The sequence below is a fragment of the Paroedura picta genome, chromosome 5 (genome assembly GCF_049243985.1).
Source record: "Paroedura picta isolate Pp20150507F chromosome 5, Ppicta_v3.0, whole genome shotgun sequence".
Lineage (NCBI taxonomy): Eukaryota > Metazoa > Chordata > Lepidosauria > Squamata > Gekkonidae > Paroedura > Paroedura picta.
The window spans coordinates 19,046,467-19,073,884 of record NC_135373.1 but is presented as its reverse complement, the minus strand read 5'-3'; the positions used below and the strand labels follow the sequence as shown (position 1 = coordinate 19,073,884).

The following is a 27,418-nucleotide window of genomic DNA, read 5'->3' as shown; positions in this document are numbered from 1 at the left end:
GAGGCCCAGTCTCTAGGTTAGATCTCAGAGGTGCTGAAGGAGGCAGAGGTTCATCCCTTACTGAAAAATCCTTCGCTGGATCCTCAGGACCTGGCCAATCACCACCCAGTTCTGCATCTTGTATTTCTGGGCAAGGTGATTGGACAGGCTGCAGCAGACCAGCTCCTTGCATACATTAGAGGATGTTTCAGTGCTTGACCTATGCGAGTCGGGCTTCCGTCCTGATCACAGGGTGGAGATTGTGTTGGTTGCCTTGGTGGATGATCTCCAGCACCATCTGGATCAACGTCAAGGGCAGACAGACTGACAACTTGCTTCTGGGTTAATAGAAAGCTTTATTGATAGCAGATCAGAACACCTTAACGCTCAGGGTCGATTCTGGCCAATTCACAGACAGCAGGAACTTTTACCAGTTCTTTCCCACCCAAAGTTCCCCCGTTCCCAGAGAGCGAAAGCCCCCCTCTCACAGGTCCCATCCTGGGCTCCCGTCCAGACAATAACCAGGCTGTCATAGCCTTGGATGTTAGATAGTTCCTCCCTTCCTGTTAACACAGAACAGAACAGCAATTGCTAATCTAAATTACAGCTTGAAGCGGGCAGCTCAGGGTTACATAAACAGAGTTACACAGAGATCCTTAAAACAACACACACTAAACCAAAAAGCTGTTACACAGGTCATCGGTCACAAATCATGGCAGAGATCAGACCCCTGATCCTGACAATGAGGGTGGTTCGGCCATAATCATGATGCTTGATCTGTTGGCTGTGCTTGACATGGTCAGCCACAAGTTGTTGGGCGACTGCCTCACCAGAGCCGGAATTCAGGGGCCAGCCATTCAAGGGCTGTGCTCCTTTCTCTGGAATTGGACACAGAGGGAGGAATTATTGTGTCCTTATCAATTCCCTCCTGGGGTTCCGCAGGAGGTGGTACATCATTTAACATCTTTATGTGCCCTCTGGCACAGCTGGTCCAGAGTTATGAGCTGGAGTGTCACCAGTATGCGGATTACACCCAGCTTTAGCAGCAGACTGGCTCCTTGCATACTTAGAGGATGTTTCAGTGCTTGACCTATGCGATTCGGGCTTCCGTCCTGATCACAGGGTGGAGATGGTGTTGGTTGCCTTGGTGGATGATCTCCAGCAGCACCTGGATCAGGGTGGTTCGGCCATACTCATGATGCTTCCTCTGTTGGCTGTGTTTGCCATGGTCAGACACAAGTTGTTGGCCGACTGCCTCACCAGAGCCGGAATTCAGGGGCCAGCCATTCAAGGGCTGTGCTCATTTCTCTGGAATTGGACACAGACGGTGGCAGTGGGGGAGGAATTATTGTGTCCTTATCAATTCCCTTCTGGGGTCCAGCAGGAGGTGGTATTCTCCCCTACATTATCTAACATCTTTATGTGCCCTCTGGCACAGCTGGTCCAGAGTTATGAGCTGGAGTGTCACCAGTATGCGGATTACACCCAGCTTTAGCTCCTCATGGGCCACCATCTGGATTCACCTGCAGATACATTTGCCAGTTGTTTGGAAGCTGTTTCTGAATTGTTAGAGCAGAGTCACCTGAAACTCAACACCTCCAAGACAAAGTTCCTGTGGCTGGACAGTAAGGTGGCAGACCAGGAAGCGCACATACCCACCCTACCCAGGATGGAACTTAACATCTTGTCCTCAGCCAGGAATCTGGGGATTATTCTGGATACCTCTCTTTCTATGGAGGCCCAGGTAACAAGGGTAGCTCAGATGGCATTTGGCCACCTATGCCACGTAAGGCTACTAGTTCCCTATCTTATCCCGGACTATCTAGCCACAGTGATTCATGCATTAGTCAACTCAAAGCTGCATTTCTGTAACTTGCTCTATGCAGGCCTACTTTCTTCCTTGACCTGGAAACTCCAGCTGGTGCAGAATACAGCTGCTAGTGTCCTCAGTGGTACATCTTGGAGCACCCATATCCAGCCGGTGCTGAGGAAGCTGCATTGGTTGCCAGTCCTTCCTACCAGTGTGCACTATTTTTCAGTTTCCATTTAAACTGACTGGATCCAACAGTTGGGATCAAGTCATGCACTGGGTGATTACAGCACAGGATACGACCCTGCCTCAAGCCTCAAGGTCGGCCCTTGATAGATCTACAGACACCAATACAATGTACAGGCTATTTTTTTTCTAGGGAGGGACAAGGGGATGATAGTTTCATTAAATGTTGAATAGTGTATGGTGGAATGCTGAACCAACGGTCAGAGTTGTTTTTGCAGGGACTCAGGACATATATTTGGTTCCCAATGGGCATCTGTGTCCAGCCTGCTTTTCCATGGGGAGAAATAACTGCCAGCCAGTGGCATCAATTGCCTGCACTGGCAAGGAGACTCTATGTGTCAATTTTTCTGGTTCTGTGACTTTAGGTGAGTAGAGGTACTTTTTATATATGTAGAAGATGGATAGATATTTCTTTGTCTTCTGTAAAAAAAAAAACTATCCATGTGCATGCCCCCAACAGGGATCATATAATGTTTAATACTATTGGAGGTAAAAATGCAATGCAACAAGAGACAGAGAATCCAAATAGAAAGTGTGAGCCATAAACGTGCTGAAAAGGGAACACCAAGTAGCCAGACCATTCTGGTGAAGTAGTCCTGGCAATGGGGAAGGTTGACAACCAGAGCCCAGAGATGGAGTCCATTTCAGGCCACCTGTTTGATTATGTCACTCAGAGAGTGCTGTGATTAGCTAATTCCAACCATCTGAATGACCCCAGACCCAAGGGAGGATGCTTAGCTTCGACCAGGGCCTTTTCAGCGTTGGCTCCTACTTGGTGGAATGAGCTCCAACACAATATCAGAATCCTGACGAAACTCACCCAGTTTCACAAGCCCTGCAAGATGGAGCTCTTCCACCAAGCTTATGGTTGAGCCAGTGGAACCCCAATTACTACAACCAGACTGAGCCTCCCTCATGTTGCCCTCCCCTACTCTTCTATACTCTCCATGGGGATGATTTATTTATATATTATGTATTTATTTGATTTGCAGACCCCCACGTCCACACAGTTTCAGAGAGTGAGCAAAGCAGTCCTAAAGCCCCCCCCCCCCCCCCATTTTGCCAGGCTTATTGTAAAGGAGAGGAAAATGCCAGCAGAGTTTAAATATGCAATGAATTCCAAGCACCAGGCTGCATAAAATAATAAAATAATTTTATTTGGAAGAGAAACAAACTTTGTAGGGAAAGTGAGACAACCAGGGAGGAAGTATATACAAAAGAGCAAGAACTCTCCAATTAAGCCAATCAGGATTTGAAAATTATCAGAAATTTCCTGACCTAAGTCTGCTTAGGTCAGGAACATATTCTGTAGTAACCCAACAGGACATTCCCCATATTTCAATAAATCATGCACAGTACAGATTTTGTTCTCCCCCCCCCTTTTTTTTAAAGTGTGTTTTGTAAAATGGTGCCTGATTGCACCTTTGTTTTCATTACACATCACAATCCTACCATTCTGTGTCCTTGATGACCTCCAGCCCCACCCCCCAGCCCTCCATTCCCTCCAAAGTGTCCTGAATGTTTTTTTTTCTCCTTTTAACCCTGGGTTATCTGTTCCGCTTAATATTTCTGGTAAGGCCCAGGGGGAGGAGCTGGTCTCATGGCTTAAGTGCCACTTAGCACTTAACACCCACTCAGGGTGGCTGTCCTGCCGCTGAGTGCCTCTGCCTCCAACCAGCAGCCTGTCTGTCCAATAGCCAGCCAATCACCCTCCATCCCCCACCCCGACCACCCCCTCCTCCTTCCACGTCCCTCCAATTCTCAGAGGCTACAGATCCCTGCTGGTGAGTTCCCTGCCCAGGAGCCTGCAGCCTGCAGCCTTTCCAGGTCCTGGGGGGAGGGAGAGGCCATCTGCAGAGTTCTTCCACCCCCTATTAGTGCCCGTTGTATTCCTGAATGCAACAGGCTTTGGCCCTCGTCATATTATTATGCGCAAGACAACAATAAGCTAAAGGTAAAGGTAAAGGTATAAGAGCCTCTTGTGGCGCAGAGTGGTAAGGCAGCCGTCTGAAAGCTTTGCCCATAAGGCTGGGAGTTCAATCCCAGCAGCTGGCTCAAGGTTGACTCAGCCTTCCATCCTTCCGAGGTCGGTAAAATGAGTACCCAGCTTGCTGGGGGGTAAACGGTAATGACTGGGGAAGGCACTGGCAAACCACCCTGTATTGAGTCTGCCATGACTCAATACAGGGTGGTTTGCCAGTGCCTTCCCCAGTCATTACCGTTTACCCCCCAGCAAGCTGGGTACTCATTTTACCGACCTCGGAAGGATGGAAGGCTGAGTCAACCGTGAGGTGGCTGCTGGGATTGAACTTCCAGACTCATGGGCAGAGCTTGCAGACTGCATGTCTGCTGCCTTACCACTCTGTGCCAGAAAAGGCTCTAATAAGGAAAGGGGCATGCCCAAATGACTAAAAATGGCAGGCATGGGTGTGAGACGGGGTGTATGCACTTCTGCATTGGGCAGCCCCAAATCAGACTCAACCTTGACAGATGAAATTGTTGCAGCCAGGAATTTACAAAATGCATGGTAAGTGAGACAGTAATTTCAGACTTTTCCTAGACATGAGAATTTTAATGTGGAAAGAGATGGAAAAACCAGCCCTTTAAAAATGCAGCCCTGAATGATATTGCTGGAAACAGTCAATGAGTGATCAGGTGACAATAGTTCATCCTTGCAGATTATTAATCTGTACCCTCCCATCTGACAGAACATCTGACAAAAATGCTTGGAGCACAAAGGCCAGATTCCAGATGTACATGCACATCTGCTTTCTTGGCATAAGTACATCTGTAGCATCCTTGAGATGTAGAAACAAGTTTCTGTTCATATGTGGTGGGGGAGTTCTCCTTTTGAAGCTCTGGAAATCGATTTCCCTTGCTGATCAAATTGATTGTTCCTAAATATTCTACCTAGCACAGCTCCATGGTTTATTTGGGAGGTGGGAACTATTAGTTGAGTAAGGAGGCAATTGAAATTCGAAATCTCAAAGCAAGCATGTGTGACAATTTTTCTCCAGCACTCTTGGCTTTAAGTAAAGGTATGGGGGTGCAAGGAGATCAGAATAGCATTTTTCAGTTCAAGAGGCCACAGACCCCTTAAAAGGCATGTTCAACGCTAAAGAATCCATCTTCCGAAAGAGCCATTTTCTCCAAGACAACTGAACTTGCTAGTCTAGATATCAATTGCGATAGTAAACGATTTCTAAGTGTCAGCTGGAGACCACTAACTACTAGCAACCCCAGTACTCCCTATAGGATCAACTCCCTGCAAAGGACTGACTTGCGAGAAACTTCTTTAGAGTAGTGAAATGGAAGGACTGAACTGAAAACATTCACTATTTGAAGAAAAAATGTTGATTTTAGAGGCCTCAGAACATCATTCCCACTCTCTTCATCATTAAGGTCCCATTCTGCAACTTATGTGGATGCTCTTCCTTTTTTTCCCCTTGCAGAAATTGCAGGTGTCCTTATTCCACTGAGTGGTGCTGTCCAGGGATGCACTACACCAATCACATGTATCTACCGACCCCTGGAAGCGAGGCTTGCTAATAGAGTCAACATCAGTATCACTCGCATGGAATGTAGCAGTGGTACCATTGTGGGCACCCCACTGACCAACAGCACCTTGGACACTACCACACTACCCTTCCCGGGATAGCAAAGCTGACTCCTTGCAGATTATACCATTTATGGAAATAGGGAAGGAAGCTGTGGATTAAGTGCTTTGAACATCCTGGCTCCCTTCTTAAGAAGGGTGGAGGTGAATGGGTTTCCAAAAGGCACAGAAAACGGGTAGAAATTTTGCAATGGGGGCCTCTAGCTAAATAAAATCAGTAGAATGGGTCAATTTTCAATGAATTATAATCAAAATAAATTGATGCTTGCAAGCAATATCACTGGTTTCTGTGTTTAAAAAACGAGTCATTTGTTGAATGAGACAACAGTATATGTTTTTAAAAATCATTTTATTAGTAATAATTAAGGAGTTATTTGTTCAGTTCTTCCAAGAATGGGTCCCGGCATTCTTGAAATTCTTTCGGTGGTCTTCTATTGACGAGATTTGTAAGTTTAGCCATCACTGCAAGCTCTCTGATCTTTTCCACTCATTATTCTAGTCCAGGGAGTTGTTGCTGTTTCCATCTTGAGGAGATCTGTGACCAGTCAGCAGTGGTTGTGTTAACTTTGGCTAAATGCCCCTTTCTGCATTCAACAGGTTAAGCCCAATAGAAGGAGTGATCCATAGGCAGAACACTGGGGGCCGTTCCATACTTGTCCAGACAGACTATCAACAATGCTTCTTGATTAATAAAAAGCTTTATTGCTAGCAGATCAAGACGCCTCCACGTTCATAGTCGATTCTGATCAATACATGTAAAGCAAGCACTTTTACTCTCTCCCTTTCCCGCCCAAAGTTGCACAGTTTCCCAGGGAGGAGAAACCCCCCTCCCACAGGTACCAGCCCGGACTCCTTTCCAAGCGATAGCCAGGTCGCCTTGGCCTTGGGTGTTAGACAGTTCCTTTCCTCCAGATAACACGGCCCAGCAGAAATATTTGCAAAGACTAAATCACAGCACAAAGCAGACAGCTCATGGTTATACACAGGCTCTTAAAACAGCACACAGTGATTCAAGATAGAGTCAAACAGGTCAAATAGAAATGGCAGAGATTAGGGCGTCTGATCCTGACATTCTGCCCTTCCATAAACAATCCCACAAATCAACCACCTTCCGCAGGCTGAGGGCACACCGGAAATTTACGATGGAATTCCTTACCAATTTGGGTGCCCGCTTGTTCCCTGCCTCCACCCACTGATAGCCTGACATCAGAGCTTGCTCTACCCCTAAGAGGCTCAAAAGCTCCCGCCAGAACTTGGCAACATTCTGAGTTCCGCAGTCTGACAAAGTTCGCTCAGGTAGTTTATATACGTTTTCCACAATCAAAGAGGCTAGTTTGGGGGCTGAGGGCAGTCCAGCACATGGGATTGACTAGACATTCTGCTAATAATTTGGGGGGTTAAATACTGAGATTGATATCGCTAACATCGAGATCATTGTTAGATCTATTGTACTGGTGCCACCCTCTTCTGAATATTATTCTCCCCACCAGGCTGAACTTGGGGGGAAGTCGGGTAACTACGATCAGAATTGTGACCACTGAGATGGGCGGAGACATGGCACTTGGATAGCTCGAATACTTCGAGCTCCTGTTCCACTGAGCGTCAATTGCTGCTGTGATTGACAGAACCGGGTTTTGGGTACGCCAACCCACCCACCATCTACTCGGGAATTCCTTGTGAATCTCTGGGGCCTCTCTGTTCCGCAGGGAAATTAATTTTCCATGGAACGCAAGCTCAGTGTGCACAGGGTCCAGTAAGTGCCGTCCGCCATTTTAAAACTTTTTTCTTTTCTTTCAACTCTGCAATCTACAAAGCTCTTATTTTAATCTACAAAGCTAATTGGATACTTGCCTGCAAGACTTTCAACTCATCATAACTCCGGAGTGAAAACAACTGGCAGACATCAGATCGAGCCAACAAACAGTGAGTGGGGGTTTCCCCCGGCACCTTCTCCCCTGGAACAAACTCTCGCCGTGGAAAGCTGCTTTCTTTAATTTAAGCAAGATAGAGTGTAAGTGAAGCTACTTTGTTCCTCTACTATGATTTACTGCAAACGAATGCTGTGAACTGAGGGGAGGACATCTGCTAAATTCCAAGATATTAAGACATCAATTAACGCACAGAGACGCAAGTATTTTTCCGTTCCTCCGTTCCTCCCGTTTCTGGCTCTGCTTGAAGCCACCTCGATATGAGGCAGCTAATTCTTTTCTAAGAAGAAGAAGGACTTAAATCAACTCAAACTAATTAGTAATAGCTCTTACTGCATTTGTTTTGGTTTTCGGAGATAAGAGATAAGAGCCGTGGGTGGGAAGATCTCGTGAGAATTCTGTTCCAGTACGAGACATTGCTTTACTATGCTGCTTTACTGAGTTCAATATCATAACAGACTGTTGCTTTTCGTTAGGACTCCGAAGGACCTCTACTGATTATTTGCAAAATTGCCTAAGACTAAGAAAATTTCAAGCCTAGAACATGTCTACGCTAAAAAAATTTGCTTACTTATTAGAGAAACAAACTCAAGATTTGAAAGCATTTACAGATGGCTTGCTTAAAAATATGCTCAAGGAGTTCAAAGGCGGCAAGGAAGAAGTCTCTAACAAGAATGACGAATCAACAACAGTGGCTGATGATAGCTCTAAACAAGGTGGAAAACTACCAGCAGAAGAGAAACTTGAAACTATGGAGATGGAAAAGGGGATGTCGGAGCTTTGCAGTCTAGATAAGGACACCCTACCTAAGAAGACATACAGCCACTCTAAAGCAACAGTACAACAGTACACAAGAACCAATCAAAAGATATATGGATCTGCAGTGAAACTAATCGTTTTAAAGGAGCTTCTTGGAAAAAAAACTGTACTGATATTGGAGCCCAGGAGGTACAACTGCTTCAAGATTCACCGATGTATACTCCAAGGGAAAGAAAGTGCAGTTGTACTTTCTAAGCCAAAGGCCAACTGGACAGAACATAAGTCAATGGGAACAACAAGATGCAACAAGCCTCGATATGAGATCCCCTTAAGAAGCTTGGGGAACAGAAATAAGACACAGTGGTTGAAATTCTTTTCCTCTTTTTTTCTTTTTTCCGTAGCCATATAGGCAATATAACTAGTTAAGAAGTTAATCTGGGGTCTAAGATCTTCTAAGTAAGCTGAATTTGTATTATCAAATCTAACTTCGTAGTGTCTACCAGCCGAAAATTAAAGCTTAATTAAAAGGAGACACTTAATGGAATGGGTTTATACTACCATGTAAGTGTGGGGTCTTAGATTTCCTATGTTAGCTGAATTTGAATTATTTAACGTATCTCTGTAGTGACTCTCAGCTCAAACTTAAAGCATAACTAAAAGGAGGCACCTAACTGAGGAGGTGTAAATGTAACTAACGAAGACTTTATTTTACTAACTAATGAAGACTCTATTTTATCATTTTTGGTATCAATAATGTACACTTATATAACTTAACAACCTTAACAACCTATATATATATATATTTTTCTTTTTCTTTCCGTACAACTAAGTAGGCTTTTATTTTTCATTTTTTTATTTTCCCTAGTGGAAATGTGGATAAGTATAAATTGTTTATGATTGTTAAAATTGTTAAAAACTATGCAAACAAATGTTGAAACGATGGTAACAAAGTAGACTTCTCTTTTTAAATGTGGTGGAAACGTGAAAAAGTTTATAAGCTTTGGGTAAAAGTCCATAATATTGTAGCCATGTGGAGTCTTATAATCTTAAATGAAGAGAAGAGGGTTTTCAAGAACAATGGGGCCCTTATCTGATTTACCTAAAAGGGGATTGAAACGGGGTATCAAGTGTATCAAACGAAGAGCATAATCCTTTTCTTTCTGTATCAATAATGTAGATTACTTGCATTGTATTATCTTTAAATATTTTAAAAGGGGATTGAAACGGGGAACTAAATGTATCAAATGAAGAGCATAACCTTTTTTCTTCTGTACTAACAATGAAGATTGCCTGTATTTCATTATCTTTAATCCTGGAAAATAAAAATCTTATAAAAAAAAGAATTGTGACCACTGCCGCTTATATGTTATCTGTGATTTGTTGTTGTTGTTAATTGGGGTTTTTATGGGGATTTTATTGTGTTTTAACTGTTTATGTTGTAAACCGCCCTGAGACCTATTTGGAGAAGGGCGGTCTAAAAATTAAATAATAATAAATAATAATAATAGTAATAATAATAATAATAATACCACCTGTAAAACATCTTATCCTAATTTTCATATAAGAACTGACATTTAGTTATTTCGAGACCATAATTGTTCCCAAACTTCAAAAAATTCTGCATCTATTTTACCATGCACATTTTCACCTCCTCAATTTCTTATTCAATTTTCATCAAATAATCACTAAACATTATAAAGGTCAAGTTACGTGCAGACAACTCACTCCCTACCTGATTGGCTCTCCCTCGGGGTGTGTCATCAATAGCAAGAGTGCACTCTTCCAATGAGATCCAATCAAGTTCAAATTGTGGGCAGACAACTCACTCCCTATCTGATTGGACCTCCCTGGAAGTTTGCAACGGGGAAAGCAAAGCAAAAGAAACAATGAATTGTTTGGCCAACAATGAAGAAAAGGCGTATCTAATGTCTCTTTATTGTGTTTCATTTAAGCACTGATGAGAATTGATGCAGAAAACTGAGCTGAACAAAGTTCCAGTATATCCTTGTTTCAATTATATTTCAGCAACAGCAAAAGCTAAAAATGTGAGATAAGATAATAATACAAAATAGAAGTCTTGTTACAATTTTCAAGAATGGACAATGAATAAATTAGACTTACTCTATAAAGCGTAGAAAACAGTTCTAAGAACAACCAAGCTCAAGGTGGCTCTTTTAGCTTGTCGTGATCTAATTAAAAAATGGGGGAGGGAAATAATAATGGATGAAGATTTATCAAAATGAATTTTGTAAAATCCAGACAAAGACACACAAAAAAACTTTTTTGTGGAAAGTTACTTTATTCTCATGCTGCAGCATTTAACATTATGTAACATTCCCTGTAGATTTGAGATCTTCTCATGTTAAGATATTTCAATCACAGCAAGTTCTGTATTTACGTCTCACTCCCCCTTTGTGTCTAGTTTAAAGCCCTCTTCACCAGGTGTGCAAGGGTTCTCCCCAAAGTACCTTTTCCATCCCTTGTGAGATGTACACCATCTCCTGATAATAGCCCCTCATATTAACATCGTTCACCATGATCCAGAAATCCAAATTGTTCCCGTCGACACCATTGACGTAGCCAGTCATTTACTTGTATAATTTTTCTCTGTCTTCCTATGCCTCGGCCACTTACAGGAAGGACTGATGAAAACACAACCTGTGCTCCCAGGTCCTTTACCTTTTCCACCAGATCCACAAGGTCTTTATTTTCCATGTTCTACTGGGCAGTATTATTTGTTCCTAAATGGATGAGAAGGAAGGGGTAATGATCTGTAGGCTTGATGAGCCTGTCCAGCCGTTCTGTCACATCCTTGGTGCGTGCACCAGGTAGGAAGCAGACCTCTCGAGACAACAAGTCTGGTCTACACACTTCGGCCTCTACACCTCTTAGCAAGGAATCCCCCACTACCAGTACCCATTTCTTCATACTTCAGGCCATCATGGCTACTCATTTGAATCTCTAAAAGAAACTGTTTATCTTACTGGAGACTGTTGTTGCTGATAAAGCTGCTCTCGTGAGAACAGCTGGAAATGTAAATAAGGAAGTGGAAGTTTTAATTCGAGAGCAGCAGAGTGACAGGATGGACAAAGAAAGCATAAAGTTGGAAGTTGAAGAGGCGGAGAAGAAGAATAGGGGCGAAGAGACCAAATTGCCAGGGCTTATGAGATTCCAGGGCTTATGAGATTCCAAAGTGATTGGCAGACTGGAACTTCCTGCAACAGCTGCATGTAATTGAGAGAATCCCCGGTTGTTATTAGAAGCGGAGTGAGTGGAGGCTTTAGAGAGGATTCCATGTGACAGAGTATGACTCTGAAGACAAGCCTGGAGGCTGGAGGCCAAGCTATGAAATCAAACTATAGGAAAATTGTAGATAGCCACAGGAAAAAGGTCATTATATGTGTGTGTGTGTGTGTGTGTGTGTGTGTCTATTTGTAAGCCCTCTCTTTTGTTTCTTTCAGAGCCAGTTTGGTGTAGTGGTTAGGAGTGCGGATTTCTAATCTGGCGAGCTGGGTTCGATTCTGCGCTCCCCCACATGCAGCCAGCTGGGTGACCTTGGGCTCGCCACGGCACTGATAAAATTGTTCTGACCGAGCAGTGATATCAGGGCTCTCTCAGCCTCACCCACCCCACAGGGTGTCTGTTGTGGGGAGAGGAATGTGAAGGCGACTGTAAGCCGCTTTGAGCCTCCTTCGGGTAGGGAAAAGCGGCATATAAGAACCAACTCTTCTTCTTCTTCTTCTTCTTTCTTTTTCTACTGGAAGCCTTGCTAGATCTTCAGGCATCTTTTTTCTGTGGACCAGGTTTCATTTAACACAGTTTTTTCTTAGTGTTGAATTTTTGGGGCGAATTATTTTAAAATCTTTTTTTTTAAATAAAAGATTAGTAATACCATATCAACTAGCCCTCTGAAATAATCAGTTGTTTAATTAGCTGAATCAAATAATCAGTTGCTCTAATTTTACATTGATTGTTGTGATAATAAATTTTTATTGGTCATATTTTGGGGGTAAAGATTGATACTATAGGCAATCCGTGAATTTAAATTGTATACAGTATATTAGGTATAAAGGTAAAGGTAAAGGTATCCCCTGTGCAAGCACCGAGTCATGTCTGACCCTTGGGGTGACGCCCTCTAGCGTTTTCATGGCAGACTCAATACGGGGTGGTTTGCCAGTGCCTTCCCCAGTCATGACCGTTTACCCCCCAGCAAGCTGGGTACTCATTTTACCGACCTCGGAAGGATGGAAGGCTGAGTCAACCTTGAGCCGGCTGCTGGGATTGAACTCCCAGCCTTATGGGCAAAGCTTTCAGACGGCTGCCTTACCACTCTGCGCCACAAGAGGCTCGTATATTAGGTATATTAGCAGTATAATTAACAAATAATTAATATTGATAATTATAAGGTAAAGGTAAAGGTAAAGGTATCCCCTGTGCAAGCACCAAGTCATGTCTGACCCTTGGGGTGACGCCCTCCAGCGTTTTCATGGCAGACTCAATACGGGGTGGTTTGCCAGTGCCTTCCCCAGTCATTACCGTTTTACCCCTCAGCAGCAAGCTGGGTACTCATTTTACCGACCTCGGAAGGATGGAAGGCTGAGTCAACCTTGAGCCAGCTGCTGGGATGGAACTCCCAGCCTCGTGGGCAGAGCTTTCAGACTGCATATCTGCTGCCCTAGCACTCTGTGCCACAAGAGGCTCTTAATAAGCAGGTCACACAAAAAATATATATATATTTACAGTATAGTACCATTAAAATGTCCATTTATAAAACACCTATGATGGTGACAATTCTAAATCCCATAGAGCTAGCTATCATCTGCTCTCATCCGGTCTCAGGGGGATCCCGAGCACCAACCCATCACTCACATCAAGGGTCAGCTAATGGGGAATTCCAAATTCAGGTCTTCCTTCTCCTCTGCCAGGGGGGTATCAGATCTTCCTGGGCTGGCTTCAACCAAAGACCCGGTGGAAGAGCTCCGTCTTACAGGCCTTGCACAACACTGAAAGCTCCCTCAGCTTATCCTCAGCTCATTCCACCAGGTTAGGGCCAGGACTGAAGAATCCCTAGCCCTGATCAAGGCCAACCCTACTTTTAGAATCGTCTTGAAGTGATTTTAACTGCAAGTTAATTAATCTGTATATAAACTGTTATGTATTCACCTCACTGTGCATTTTGTTTGGGAAGAGACAAATCCTTAGTGTTCCACCTACGGATCCCTCCTTCTATTGGGCTTAACCTGTTGAATGCAGAAAGGGGCATTTAGCCAAAGTTAACACGACCACTACTGACTGGTCACAGATCTCCTCAAGATGGAAACAGCAACAACTCCCTGGACTGGACTCATGAGTGGAAAAGATCAGAGAGCTTGCAGTGATGGCTAAACTTACCAATCTCATTAATAGAAGACCACAGAAAGAATTTCAAGAATGCCGGGACCCATTCTTGGAAGAACTGAACAAATAACTCCTTAATTATTACTAATAAAATGATTTTTAAAAACATATACAGTTGTCTCATTCAACAAATGACTTGTTTTGTAAACATAGAAACCAGAGATATTGCTTGCAAGCATCAATTTATTTTGATTACAATTCACTGAAAATTGACCCATTCTACTTATTTTATTTAGTTAGAGGCCCCCAATGCAAAATTTCTACCCGTTTTCTGAGCCCTTTGGAAATCCATTCACCTCCACCCTTGTTACGAAGGGAGCCAGGATGTTCAAAGCACTTCATCCCCAGCTTTCTTCCCCATTTCCATAAATAGTATAATCTGCAAGGAGTCAGCTTTGCTATCCTGGGAAGGGTAGTGTGGTAGTGTCCAAGGTGCTGTTGGTCAGTGGGGTGCCCACAATGGTACCGCTGCTACATTCCAGGCGAGTGATATTGATGTTGACTCTATTAGCAAGCCTTAATTCCAGGGGGTGGTAGGCACAGGTGTTTGGTGTAGTGCATCCCTGGACAGCACCAATCAGTGGAATTAGGACACCTGCAATTTCTGCAAGAGGAAAAAAAGGAAGAGCATCCACAAAAGTTGCAGAATGGGACCTTAATGATGAAGAGAGTGGGAATAATGTTATGAGGCCTCTAAAATCAATATTTTTTCTTCAAATGGTGAATGTTTTCAGTTCATTTCACTACTCTAAGGAAGGTTCTCGCAAGTCAGTCCTTTGCAGGGAGTTGATCCTACAGGGAGTACTGGGGTTGCTAGTAGTTAGTGGTCTCCAGCTGACACTTAGAAATCGTTTACTATCGCAATTGATCTCTAGACTAGCAAGTTCAGTTGTCTTGGAGAAAATGGCTCTTTCGGAAGATGGATTCTTTAGCGTTGAACATGCCTTTTAAGGGGTCTGTGACCTCTTGAACTGAAAAATGCTATTCTGCCCCCTGCTACCTTTACTTAAAGCCAAGAGTGATGGAGAAATATTGTCCCACATGATTGCTTTGAGATTTCAAATTTCAATTGCCTCCTTAGTCAACTAATAGTTCCCACCTCCCAAATAAACCATGGATCTGTGCTAGGTAGAATATTTAGGAACAATCAATTTGATCAGCAAGGGAAATCGATTTCCAGAGCTTCAAAAGGAGAACTCCCCCACCACATATGAACAGAAACTTGTTTCTACATCTCAAGGATGCTATGGGTGTACAAGAAAGCAGATGTGCATGCACATCTGGAATCTGGCCTTTGTGCTCCAAACATTTTTGTCAGAAGTTCTGTCAGATGGGAGGGTACAGATTAGTAATCTGCAAGGATTAACTGTTGTCACCTGGTCACTCACTGACTGTTTCCAGCAATATCATTCAGGGTTGCATTTTTAAAGGGCTGGTTTTTCCATCTCTTTCCACATTAAAATTCTCTAGGCAAAGTCTAAAATTACTCTCTTACTTACCATGCATTTTGTAAATTCCTCGCTGCAACGATTTCATCTGTCAAGGTAGAGTCTGGATTGGGGCTGCCCAATGTAGAAGAGCATACACCCCGTCTTCCACCCATGCCGGCCATTTTTAGTCATTTGGGCAGGCCTCTTTCGTTATTAGGGCCTCTTCTGGCACAGAGTGGTAAGGCAGCAGACATGCAGTCTGAAAGCTCTGCCTATAAGGCTGGGAGTTCAATCCCAGCAGCCGGCTCAAAGTTGACTCAGCCTTCCATCCTCCCGCAGTCTGTAAAATGAGTACCCAGCTTGCTGGGGGGTAAACCGTAATGACTGGGGAAGGCACTGGCAAACCACCCCATATTGAGTCTGCCATGAAAACGCCAGAGGGCGTCACCCTAAGGGTCAGACATGATCCAGTGCTTGCACAGGGGATACCTTTACCTTTCCTTTTCCTTATTGTTGTATTGCACATAATAACATGACTAGGGTCAAAGCCTGTTGCATTCAGGAATGCAACGGGTACTAGATAGGGGGTGGAAGAACTCTGCAGATGGCCTCTCCCTCCCCCAGGACCTGGAAAGGCTGCAGGCTGCAGGCTCCTGGGCAGGGAACTCACCAGCAGGGATCTGCAGCCTCTGAGCCTTGGAGTGAAGTAGAAGGAAAAATGGGTGGTCGGGGTGGGGGGTGGAGGGTGATTGGCTGGCCATTGGACAGACAGGCTGCTGGTTGGAGGCAGAGGCACTCAGGGGCAGGACAGCCGCCCTGAGTGGGTGTTAAGTGCTGAGTGGCACTTAAGCCATGAGACCACCTCCTCCCCCTGGGCCGTACCAGAAATATTAAGTGGAACAGATAACCCAGGGTTAAAAGAAAAGAAAAAAAACATTCATGACACTTTGGAGGGAATGGAGGGCTGGGGGGGGGGAGTGGAGGTCATCAAGGACACCAAATGGTAGGATTGTGATATGTAATGAAAACAAAGGTGCAATCAGGCACCATTTTACAAAACACACTTTAAAAAAAAGAAGGGAGGGAAAGGAACAAAATCTGTAGTGTGCATGATTTATTAAAATATGGGGAACTAGAAATTAAGCCCATTTTATCATTGAATAAAGTGGGCACTAGGGGCCACCCCCCAGGGAAGCCCTCGTAGGGCGAAAGGCTTTCTGGGAGTGTGAGATGCAGGGGCAAGAGGGTGGGACATGAAAGGTTCTCCCGGCTGCGGGCTGGTGTCCTGGGGCCGGGAGTATGCGGGGGCTTCGTGCCGGGGGGCTTCTCCTGGTGGCAGGAGCAGCCTCGCTGTGTGTGCGACGCGGTGTGTCTACTCGTTGGGCCGGGAGAAGGCATCGTCCCCCCCCCACGGCAGAAGCGGGAAGGCGGCTCCCGGAGCCGAGAGAAGGCCGGCGTCCTCCCCCCACCCTCCCTGGAAAGGAAAAACGTGTTCTCTTGGCCCCGGGAGCCAAGAGAAGGCCTGAGGCAGCCCCCCCACCCGCCCCAAAGACGGAGGAAGGCTTCTCTGGGCCCCGGGAGCCGGCTCGCCGCAGTGAGGCAGCTCCCAGGGCCGAGAGAAGGGCGGCAGGAGGTGCCCCCCAGGCAGAAGCCTTCGGAAGCGGGGACGTGGGCCGGCTCCCGGGGCCAAAAGAAGGCCAGCAGCTGCCCCTCCATCCCCAGAAAGGAAAAACGCGTTCTCTCGGCTCCGGGAGCCGAGAGAAGGCCTGAGGCGGCCCCCCCCACCCTCCCTGAAGACGGAGGAAGGCTTCTCTGAGCCCCGGGAGACAGCTCGCCCCCGGGGCCGAGAGAAGGGCGGCGGGAGGCGCCCCCCAGGCGGAAGGATCCCAGTTGGGGGCATGCACATGGATAGTTTTTTTTTTTACAGAAGACAAAGAAATATCTATCCATCTTCTACATATATAAAAAGTACCTCTACTCACCTGTAGTTATGGAACCAGAAAAATTGACGCATAGAGTCTCCTTGCCAGTGCAGGCGACTGATGTCATTGGCTGGCAGTTATTTCTCCCCACGGCAAAGCAGGCTGGACACAGATGCCCATTGGGAACCAAATATATGTCCTGAGTCCCTGCAAAAACACCTGTGTAACAGCATTTTGGTTTAGTATGTGTTGTTTTAAGGATCTCTGTGTATCTCTGTTTATGTAACCCTGAGCTGCCCCTTCAAGCTTTAATTTAGACTAGCAATTGCTGTTCTGTTCTGTGTTAACAGGAAGGGAGGAACTATCTAACACCCAAGGCCACGACAGCCTGGCTATTGTCCAGAAGGGAGCACAGGATGGGACCTGTGGGAGGGGGGCTATTGCTCTCTGGGAACGGGGGAACTTTGGGCAGGAAAGAACTGGCAAAAGTGCCTGTTGTCTGTGAATTGGCCAGAATCAACTAAGAGTGTTAAGGTGTTCTGATCTGCTATCAATAAAGCTTTCTATTAACCCAGAAGCAAGTTATTTGTCTGCCCTTGACATTGATCAAATCACCTTGCCCAGAAATACAAGATGCAAAACTGGGTGGTAATGGGCCAGGTCTTGAGGGTCCAGCAATGGATTTTTCAGTAAGGGATGAACCACCGCCTCCTTCAGCACCTCTGAGACCTCCCCTAGAGACAGGGCCTCCGATCTTCTGGTACCTCATCTTGAGCAACTAAGATAGACAGGGATCAAGGGGGCTGGTGGTTGCCTTCACTGATCCCAGCAACTCATCCACTTTGATTCCCGAGAACTGCCTGGAACCATCAAACATATCCATCCAAGATGGCCAAGGGGGCTCTAGTTTTCTCTCTGTATTAAAGGTGGCAGGAAGGTCCAGGTGGAGTGACAAGACCTTGTCCCCAAAAAAGCTCACTATTTCCTTAAAGGCAATTGACTACTATTTTGGCATCTCTCCTCGAGGCTGGTCAGAGATCGAATTGCCCTAAATAATTGGGTCACTCAAGAGCAGGGATAGTCAAACTGCGGCCCTCCAGATGTCCATGGACTACAATTCCCACGAGCCCTTGCCAGCGAATGCTGGCAGGGGCTCATGAGAATTGTAGCCCATGGACATCTGGAGGACCGCAGTTTGACTACCCCTGCTCAAGAGCTTGCAGACGCGATAGAGGTGGCATAAAATTCATGTTTTGGGGCCCTAACCACCATCTCATATGCCCTCATAAGGATGCAATAAGATGTTCTTGCCGCTACAGTATAAGGAAGCATCAAGAACTTATAACAGTGGAACATTTTTAAGAGTAGAACCCTAGAGTAGAACAGTAGATTTAATACTTTAACAATTAACAGTAGATCATTATAACTTTACAACTGTGCATTTAACTTCACTGTGGTTCAGCTCTTCATCTGGAGGGTTTTTTTGATGGTGATAGGGGCCTCTGGCTCTGGTTGGTTTGTGTGTCTCAACTGAAAAATTGGTGAAAGAGCTCCACTTTGCAGGCAATGCTGAATTGTTTGAGATCCTGATCTCATTTGGGAGCTCATTCCATCAAGTGGGGGCCAGGACAGAGAAGGCTGTGGTGCTGGTCAAGGTCAGATGAGCCTCCCTGGGCTCAGGGATCACCAGTCTGTTGTTGTTCGTAGAGTGTAGTGCTCTCTGGGGGGCACAGGTAGAGAGGCAGTCCCTCAGGGACTCCGGGACCTGACCATGTATGGCCTTGAAGGTGATTAGCAGGACCTTAAGCCTGATCCAGTATGCAACTGGTTGCCAGTGCAGCTGTTGGAGAATGGGTTGGATGTAGGCCCTTTAAGGTGTTCCTGTGAGAACCCTGGCTTCTGCATTCTGCACCAGTTATAGTTTCTGGATCAGGGATAAGGGGAACCCAAAGAGCGAGTTGCAGAAATCCAGCCTACAGGTGACCATCACCTGGATCACTGTGGCTAGGAGGGCCAGGTCGGGCGCAAGTAGCTTGGTGCAAGTGGAAGAACTCTAGCCATGCTACTCTTGTGACCTGTTCCTCCATGAAAAAGGAGGTAAGAAAGATCACACCAGATTCCTAATGGAGTGTGCTACTAGTAGTTGCTCCCCATTCAGTTAGGGCAGTTGCGATTCCTCACTGGGACGCTTCCTACCAAACCACAGGACTTCTGTCTTATAAGGATTGTGTTCCAGACAGTTCTGCTTGAGCCGGCCTGTCGCTGCTTCCAGACATCTGGCTAATAAATCTGGGGGTAAATCAGGATGGCCATCCATCATGAGAAAGAGCTGGGTGTCATCAGCGTATTGATAATATCCCAGTCCAAATCTCTATACCAGCTGGGCAAGAAGGCGCATAAAAATATTGAATATGCATTGGAAGAGAATCACTCCTTGTGGCACCCTGCATGAGCATTTCCCGCTATGTGATTGGTTCTCTCCAATAGAAAAGAGATCAGCTATTGGAGGGCTGTCCCTCATATCCTGGCATTGGTGAGGTGGCAAGCTAATACCTCATGATCGAATGCTGCAAATAGATGTGTTAAATGTTGCCAAAAAGTCAAGTAATACTAGCAGTGCTGACCCGTCTCGGTCCAGCTGGTGGTGGAGATCATCCATAAGGGTGACCAGTGCTGTCTCAATCCCGTGGCCACATCAGAAGCCCAATGGAGCTGGTCTAGGACCAAAGCTTCATCCAGGAATGCTGCCAGATGGCCCACTGCAGCTCTTTCCAGCACCTTCCCTAGGAACACTAAGTGTGAAACGGGGTCGCAGTTGGCAAGTCACAGCAGATCCAGAGATGTTTTCATCAGGAAAGGGTGAACCACCGGCTCCTTCAGCCCCACTGGGAATTCTCCATTTGAGAGGGAGATACAAGTTGGGGGTTTTGGAGGGGTTCTCTGGTTCCATTTTGGTTCGTTTTTGCCTCTTTTTCCATCATGCTGGGCTCACAATAAAGAACTGAAATGAACTCCCAGTGTCCTGGTCTCTGAACTCACAGATCTAACACATTGCTTAATACCTTTAATGGAGGGTTTTAGGGATTATTCTAAGACTTCTCCTTACTGCACCAGCAACTAGCAGATTTCACCGCTCAATCCCTAGTAGTTCTTAATAAGTGAAGGATGGAGAAAAAGCAAACATGAACGTGAGAATGAAGAGAGAAAAGGACAGGAAGTCAGGAGCAAAACGAAAAAAGAAAGAACAAAGACGGACAGAACAACAAAGGAATATCAGAAAGAAAGGAAAGACAAATGGGAAAAATGAAGGTATCTGGAAAGCAACAGAAGTCCACAGACTCTGTTTCCCATTCCAATATATTTTTTAAAAAAATCAGAAACACAAGACCTCTAAGAAACATGTGGCAAAAGAAAACTCAGGTTCTGAGTTGTGAATTTTCAGTTCCTACAGGATGGCCACAATGTGTGCAAATATTTTACAGGTGTAATGTGAGGGTCACTGACAAAATCATAGAATCATAGAGTTGGGACCTCATGGGTCATCTAGTCCAACCCCCTGCACTATGCAGGACACTCACATCCCGATTGCTGATCCACTGTGACCTGCCACCCCTTTCCCTTCACAGTATCAGCCTCTCCGTCAGATGGCTATCTAGCCTCTGTTTAAAAATTTCCAAAGATGGAGAACTGACCACCTCCCAAGGAAGCCTGTTCCACTGAGAAACCGCCTTGTCAGGAACTTCTTCCGGATGTTTAGATGGAATTTCTTTTGAATTAATTTCATCCCATTCGTTCTGCTCTGTCCCACTGGGGCAAGAGAGAACAATCTCTAGTTGTTCTCCTAAAACATGGAGGTTAAGCTAGGGTAGGAGGGCAAATCTTGCCCAAATGTTGCAGTGTCTTCAAGTGTAATTCTGTAATTTCCCTCATAGAGGGGCATGGTACTAAAACACAAAGATGGAAAAGAACCAGAGTTTTTACAGCTTCTGAAAAGATGCAGATACTCACCCCGAAGAATGCCATTGTTGCAAAGGTCGTTTTTGCAACAACGCAATATTAATTGAATTTGTAAGTTCTGCGATGCGGTTATGGTGTAATTTCCTGATTTACACAGTGATGACGGTATACAAGCCTTGACAGTGTACGTGGGAATAACAGCTGTGAAGAGGAATAAGAAAGAAGGTGTAGAGGACCCAAAGTTTGGTTCCATTATCTCTGAATTTAATTGTTTGTGCCATTGTCAATAATGTACATTGGCTGATGATTTTAAAAAGTAGAAATACGGGAAACATGTATTTTGTCCACCAAATACTTAAAACATCTTTAACCGCTCCTGCGGTATTAAATAAAAGGGTAAGGCCACCTGGGGAGGGGTTGGGTGGGCCCTGTCCAGGATAAAAGAGGGCCCAATCAGGAGCCGCAAAGCGGCTCCTGATTGGGCCGTCCGAGTGTCCCTCCGAGTGTCCATCCAGGGCCAAGCAGCCAATGGGGAGGCGCGCAAAGCGCCTTCCTATTGGCACCTCACCAGGACAGACCAAAATTCCATTCACCCAGCCCAGCCCAGTCTGGCTGCCAGTCTCCAGAAAAGCCCCTTCTCACTTAAAATACTGCTCTGCCCGGAGGTTAGACACAGCCAAGCCATGTGTATTTCTTCTTTGCAACTCTCTGCAGATTTAAGGCCACTGCACAGTGTTATTCTGCAGAGGAAACTGGCTCTTTTGTCTCCTGTTTCATCTGCACAGCAACCCTGTGCAGTAGGCCTCAAGTCTTTCAATTCAACAACAACCTGTGTGGGAAGCCTTAAATGTTTCTTCTCTACCACAACCCTGTCCAAAGTAGCCCTTTCTGCCTGGGGAGCTGATCTTTTTACTTTGCAGGTGAGCTGTAATTCCAGGAGCTCTCCAGGCCACACCTGTAGGTTGGCTACCCCTGGGTTGGAAATATTCCTGGAGGTTTGGAGGTGGGACTTCAAAATCATTCAATGCCTCAGAGTCCAGCCTTCAAATGAGCCATTTTTGCCTGCATTTGGTAGGGAGTGGTGCAGGAGTGTCCCTCCTGGCCTGTGGGTTACGGCCAGCCCTTACCAGCAACTGTTTGTATTCTGGGGCACAGACAGGCAAACCAGCATCAGTCCTGTAAGTCTGGAAAGTGCAGGAAGATCTAAATAAATATTTACAGCCTGAAACTGTAAATAGAGAACAAGTAAATGTCTGGAGACACATAGTAACTGAAATGACTTATTGGCCTGGCAAATAACCTTGGCCTGGCAAATTAAAAAAAAAACAGTATAAAAAACCTTACTAAGGTCAAGACTGCTGTGCACAGAGAGTCTTCCTCTTAGGGTTGCCAGCTTCCCTGTGAGGCTCGCTACCCCACCTCCCTCATGTGGAGTCTGCTATAGGGAGAGAAAGGGAAGACAATTGGAAAATGCTTTGAGACACCTGGGGCCAGCTGGGTCACTGCGGCCCATTCCCAGTTCTCTCAGATCTCTCACAACCCCACATACCTCACAGGTTGACTGTTGTGGAGAGACAAATGGAAAAGGTGTTTGTTAACCGCTTTAAGACGCCTTTGGGTAGTAAGCAATAGGGTACACAAATCCGTTCTTCTAAGGAGCAACCATGAAAGAAGCATGTAGGCACATAACATTTTATCAACAGTGAAAACATGGGAGACAGAAGGAACAGGGTGGACACCTGTGTCCTGTGACTACCCCATGTGTATTAGGGCAGAGGGGCATTTCGGTGAATGTGGCCTAATTCACACAAGAAAGGAAATGACGCAGAACTGGGAGGAATTGGTTGCCATGTTATCTTCCCCTAAGAAGAGTCTCCAGTCTGATTTTCCCTTCACATATCTGAGGACATGGCTCTGGAAAGCTCATCTGTAACCACTATGCCAAAATTCCCAAAGGTCAGTCCTCTCCCACACTCAACGAACATTCCACACCACAGGTTCTTGACACCCATATCTCCACACCCATGTCCTCATTTGCCACCATGCCACCACAACCTCCCTCACAACACACCCATTCAACCCCATGTCCTTACAGACTGGACAACTCCTCTCCTTCCTCTTCCCACTGCCAAGCTCTAGCGCCCGTTGTATTCTTGGATACAACGGGCCTTGCCCCTAGTAATTTATACAAGGGATGAATCACAAAATGGGCAAATTTAGGTTTGCAGCTTTGACAAGTCCTTGGGCAGGTTTTAATGAAATTTAATGAATTTTTGTGGTTTGATAATGACTGAAATATTTTAATGTATTTTTGGTGTAATCCACCCTAAGCCCCTGGGAAGGGTGGTATAGAAACTTAATAAACAAATGTATTATTTATATAGATTTATTATTGATTTATCAATTTGATTTCATACACTGCTCCATTTTTATTAGTATTATTATTATTATTATCATCATCATCATCATCATTAAATGTATATATATTAATTTATATTATATTACATCATGTTGAGGTCAGGCATAGTTCTTGAACTTTTAGCTCCCTGCCTCGCCAATGCCGGGATCAGGGGTATTCCCCTTCAGTGGCTGATCTCCTTTCTCCAGGATAGCAATAGGGGCTAGCAATAGGAGAGAGCTCCTCAAGCCATCACCAGCTTGCATGTGGAGTCCCTCAGGAAGCTGTTCTCTCTCCAATCCTATTCAACGTCTTTATGCACCCTCTTGCTCAACTGGAGCGGAGGTTTGGGCTGGGTTGTCATCAATATGCCTACCCACCCTGGATGGAGAGCAACTATCACTGGCTCACTCTGCCAGGAACATGGGTGTGGTTTTAGATGCCTCCCTATCAATGGAGGCTCAGGTCACCCATGTAGCATGGCTGGCATTCTACCACCTCCGTCAAGCCAAACTACTAGCTCCCTACCTGACACCAGAACACCTAGACACAGTGATCCATGCAATGGTCACCTCTAGGCTATTGTAACTTGCTGTCCACAGGCCTGCCCTTACCCTTGATCTGTAAACTGCAGCTGGGCCAGAACACTGTAGCTCTGGTTCCCACAGCAACGTCAGTGAGGTCCCATATTTGGCCCTTCCTGCAACAACTGCACTGGCTTTCAATCGCATTCCGGATCAGGCTTAAGGTTCTGGTAATCACCTTTAAGGCCATCCGAGGTCTGGGCCCAGTGTACCTAAGGGATCGCCTCTCTGCCTACACCCCTCAAAGAGCCTTATGCTCTGCTACTACCAACTGCCTAGTGATCCCTAGTCCCAAGGAAGCTTGCTTGACTTCTTCAAGGGCCAGAGCTTTTTCCATCCTGGCCCCCACCTGGTAGGGCGAGCTCCTGGAGGAGATCAGAACCCTAGCGGAGCTTAAACAGTTCCACAGGGCCTGTAAAAGGGAGCTCTTCCACCAGGTTTTTGGTTGAAGTCAACCTGATTTTAATCAGTTCTCAATGGCCCCTGAGCCTGCCCCATGAAAACCACCACCGACATGTCTATCCCATGGTGCTGTCACCATGCTACAGTTAAAATGGGCGTTATCACCATTATGCTATTGTTCTCCTGTTATGACTGTATCACTATTGTACAACTTATCATGTTATTTGTAAAGATTGGATTAAGACATTTGGTGAGACTACCAATTAGCAACAAATTAGGAAACAGCTCATTCCTCACACATTGAGTAATGGACTCTCAATGCGCTTTTGCAGCTAGACGTTCCTGTGTGGAACAGGGTAATCTACTTCTAAAGTGCATTAGCCAACATGTGAGGAATAAGACAGTTAATGAGAATGAACAGATGAGTTTGTTTAAGAGCAGCTGCCATTAAGAGCAGCCACGGATTGAAGCAGTGGCGGGCCACCAAATTAGGTATGACGGCCTGGGACCATGTGTGCTGGGAGAAGAAACAATGTCCTGCGGGGAGGCGGGGCTATTAGAGCACCTTTATAAGGCACCATGAGGACATGGCCCGGCCTCTCCACTCGAGACGCTGCCGGGACAGCTTCCTGCCCTCCCACCCCGAGAGTTTTGTCGGTTGTTGTTGTTGATTTATGGGTTATTTATGGGTTATGGCTGATTTATGTTGTTGTTGATTTATGGGAGAGGAACGGGAAGGTGACTGTAAGCGGCTTTGAGCCTCCTTCGGGTAGGGAAAAGCGGCATATAAGAACCAACTCTTCTTCCTCTTCTTCTTATATTGTCAGTTTTGTCACAGCTTCGGATTAGGGCACATGAGGAGGAGCCTGTTTGGCAGGGAGCTGGATTGTTCACCGGACTCCCTGAGGTGTTGGAAGTTCCATTAAGGATCCGGCTGATTTAAGCACGGCTGGATTGTGCTGGGTGGCCAGAGGCAAAAAGCCAAGCGACCTGGGGAGCCAAATGAGAGGGTTGTCCATTGGCTCTTTGCACAGGCCATGTCCCTCATGGAGAACTCCAGAGGCAAGGGATCGGCTTTTCCAGCTGGGAAGGGTGGTCCAAGGGCGCCTCTGGGCTCCGCATTGGAGTAGCTGGAGGGCTGTGGGGTGCAGGTCCCCTCCTTCATGGTCAAATTGGGCCAACCCTCTGTTTATGAATTGGGGTGGAGTAAACTGCATGTTAACGCCAGCATAGAGAGTCACGTCTTATTTAGCACAGTGCCAGCCTGCAATTCAACTTTTATTATTTGTACTAGTAAAAAAGCCCATTTGTAAAAATGGGCATGTGTAGGCGGGTGGAGAAGGCAGTGTGAGGGGGGGCAGAGCGTCGACAGCAAAGCAGGGCGGTGGCATGGTCGCAGCAGGGGTTGCGGCCCCCTGTAAGGGTAAGTGCTGGGGCGCGGGCATTTGCCGGAGCGGATAGGTGCGGGCTTTGCCGGGCTGGGAAGGTGTAGCCTCCGCTGGGCCGGGGAGGCACAAGCCTTCACAGGGCCGGAGACGTGCACCCTTCTCTGGGTCTGGGAGGCAGGGGCTTGCCGGGGAACGCGGGGCCATGGGGCTCGTTTCCCTTCCAGTAGCTGTGGGCCAGGGCCACGCAGGCAGCACAGAGCATCTACCAGCAGCACGCCAGGCCCCGGGAAGCCTTCGGGTGGCTGGTGCGCGGCGAGAGGCTCTGCGCGGGTTGTGTGGGCCTGGGCAGCGGCTGCTGGACAGGAAAGGAGGGCCGCGGCCCCGCGTTCCCTGGCGAAGGCAGCTGGTGGGAGGGAGAGGTAAGGAGCAGGGATACCCCATCCCTGCTCCTATCCCGAGGGCGAGGGGAAGCCGGCGGATGTGTTCAGCAATTCCCTGGCCGGCCCATGCAAGGCCAGGCCAAGCAGCCAATGAGAAGCTGCGCTAGGTGTGGCTCCCCATTGGCAGCTTGGCCCTGGAGAGACACTCGGAGGGCCCTATCAGGAGCCTCTTCAGGGCTCCTGATTGGGCCCTTTGAGTTTTTATCATGGACAGGGCCCGCCCTTTCTCCTCCCCCTTAGGGCTTACTCTTTTATTTATACCGCTCCTCAGGAGCGGTTTAAAGATTATTATTGAACATGGGATTATTGACCATAGATTTTTATATCCAGGATTAAATAGTATTGGTCCTAAATGGAGTCAAACGATGTTCTCATATAATCAGGTCCACACACTGCTTTCTTTAATGGGGCTTATTCTGAGCAAATTATTCTTACAATTCCGCTGTCAGTGTTTCCGAGGTCTCTGGGCTGAAATTCTGTTCCTGTGCAGCCTTGTACAGAGACACCAAATTGTGACTGGGAGTAGATGACCCATTTGCTGATGTTAGAAGGGGCAACTGAAAGATAAGCTACACCTTAAGCAGATATCCTGTTTTTACTCACGCAGTGTAGCTGATCCCTTTAAGGAAAGGCAAGTATCTTCACCAGGTGAACACTGTTGAATTTCAGAATTAGCACATGGCCCTGTTATGCTCGCACATGCGTAACATTGCAGGGATGCCCCTGCAAACAGAAGAGAGAGAATCCATGCCAGATACGTCACTGATATGACATTTCACAAAGCAGACCATTGTTTTCTTTTAGAACGATAGCATTAGGATGCATCTGATCTTGGCGTTTATTGAAGGAATCTATTGTGGTAGATACATTTATTTGAATATAGCCATAGGCCTTTGCAAAATATAAAATATAAATTTACAAACAGTAAGATAGAATAGAAGAAACTGTATAAAAATACCAAATTTAAGACCAAAGAACTGAAACAGCATACATGTCTACTGAGTGCAAGAGTGTTAAAAGCCTGCCTTGATGGTTGTAACGTTGGGCCTTATTTTCCTTGCAACCAAAGCAAATAGTGCAGTTTTACATGTTACATTATTAACCTGGTCAGATAAGAGATAGATTTTCTTTTCAGCAACAGAGGGAAGGTTAGAGCCCCATA

At 46.0% G+C, this 27,418-nt stretch overlaps 1 long non-coding RNA gene across 1 annotated transcript; it reads right to left on the bottom strand.

Moving 5' to 3' along the window:
• Positions 1-17,153: 17,153 nt before the first annotated feature.
• On the bottom strand, positions 17,154-26,982 carry LOC143838966 (uncharacterized). Its single transcript, XR_013231500.1, has 3 exons — positions 26,860-26,982; positions 21,096-21,245; positions 17,154-17,306 (listed from the first exon to the last, which is right to left on the bottom strand). It is a non-coding gene; the product is annotated as an uncharacterized LOC143838966 (long non-coding RNA).
• Positions 26,983-27,418: the final 436 nt, after the last annotated feature.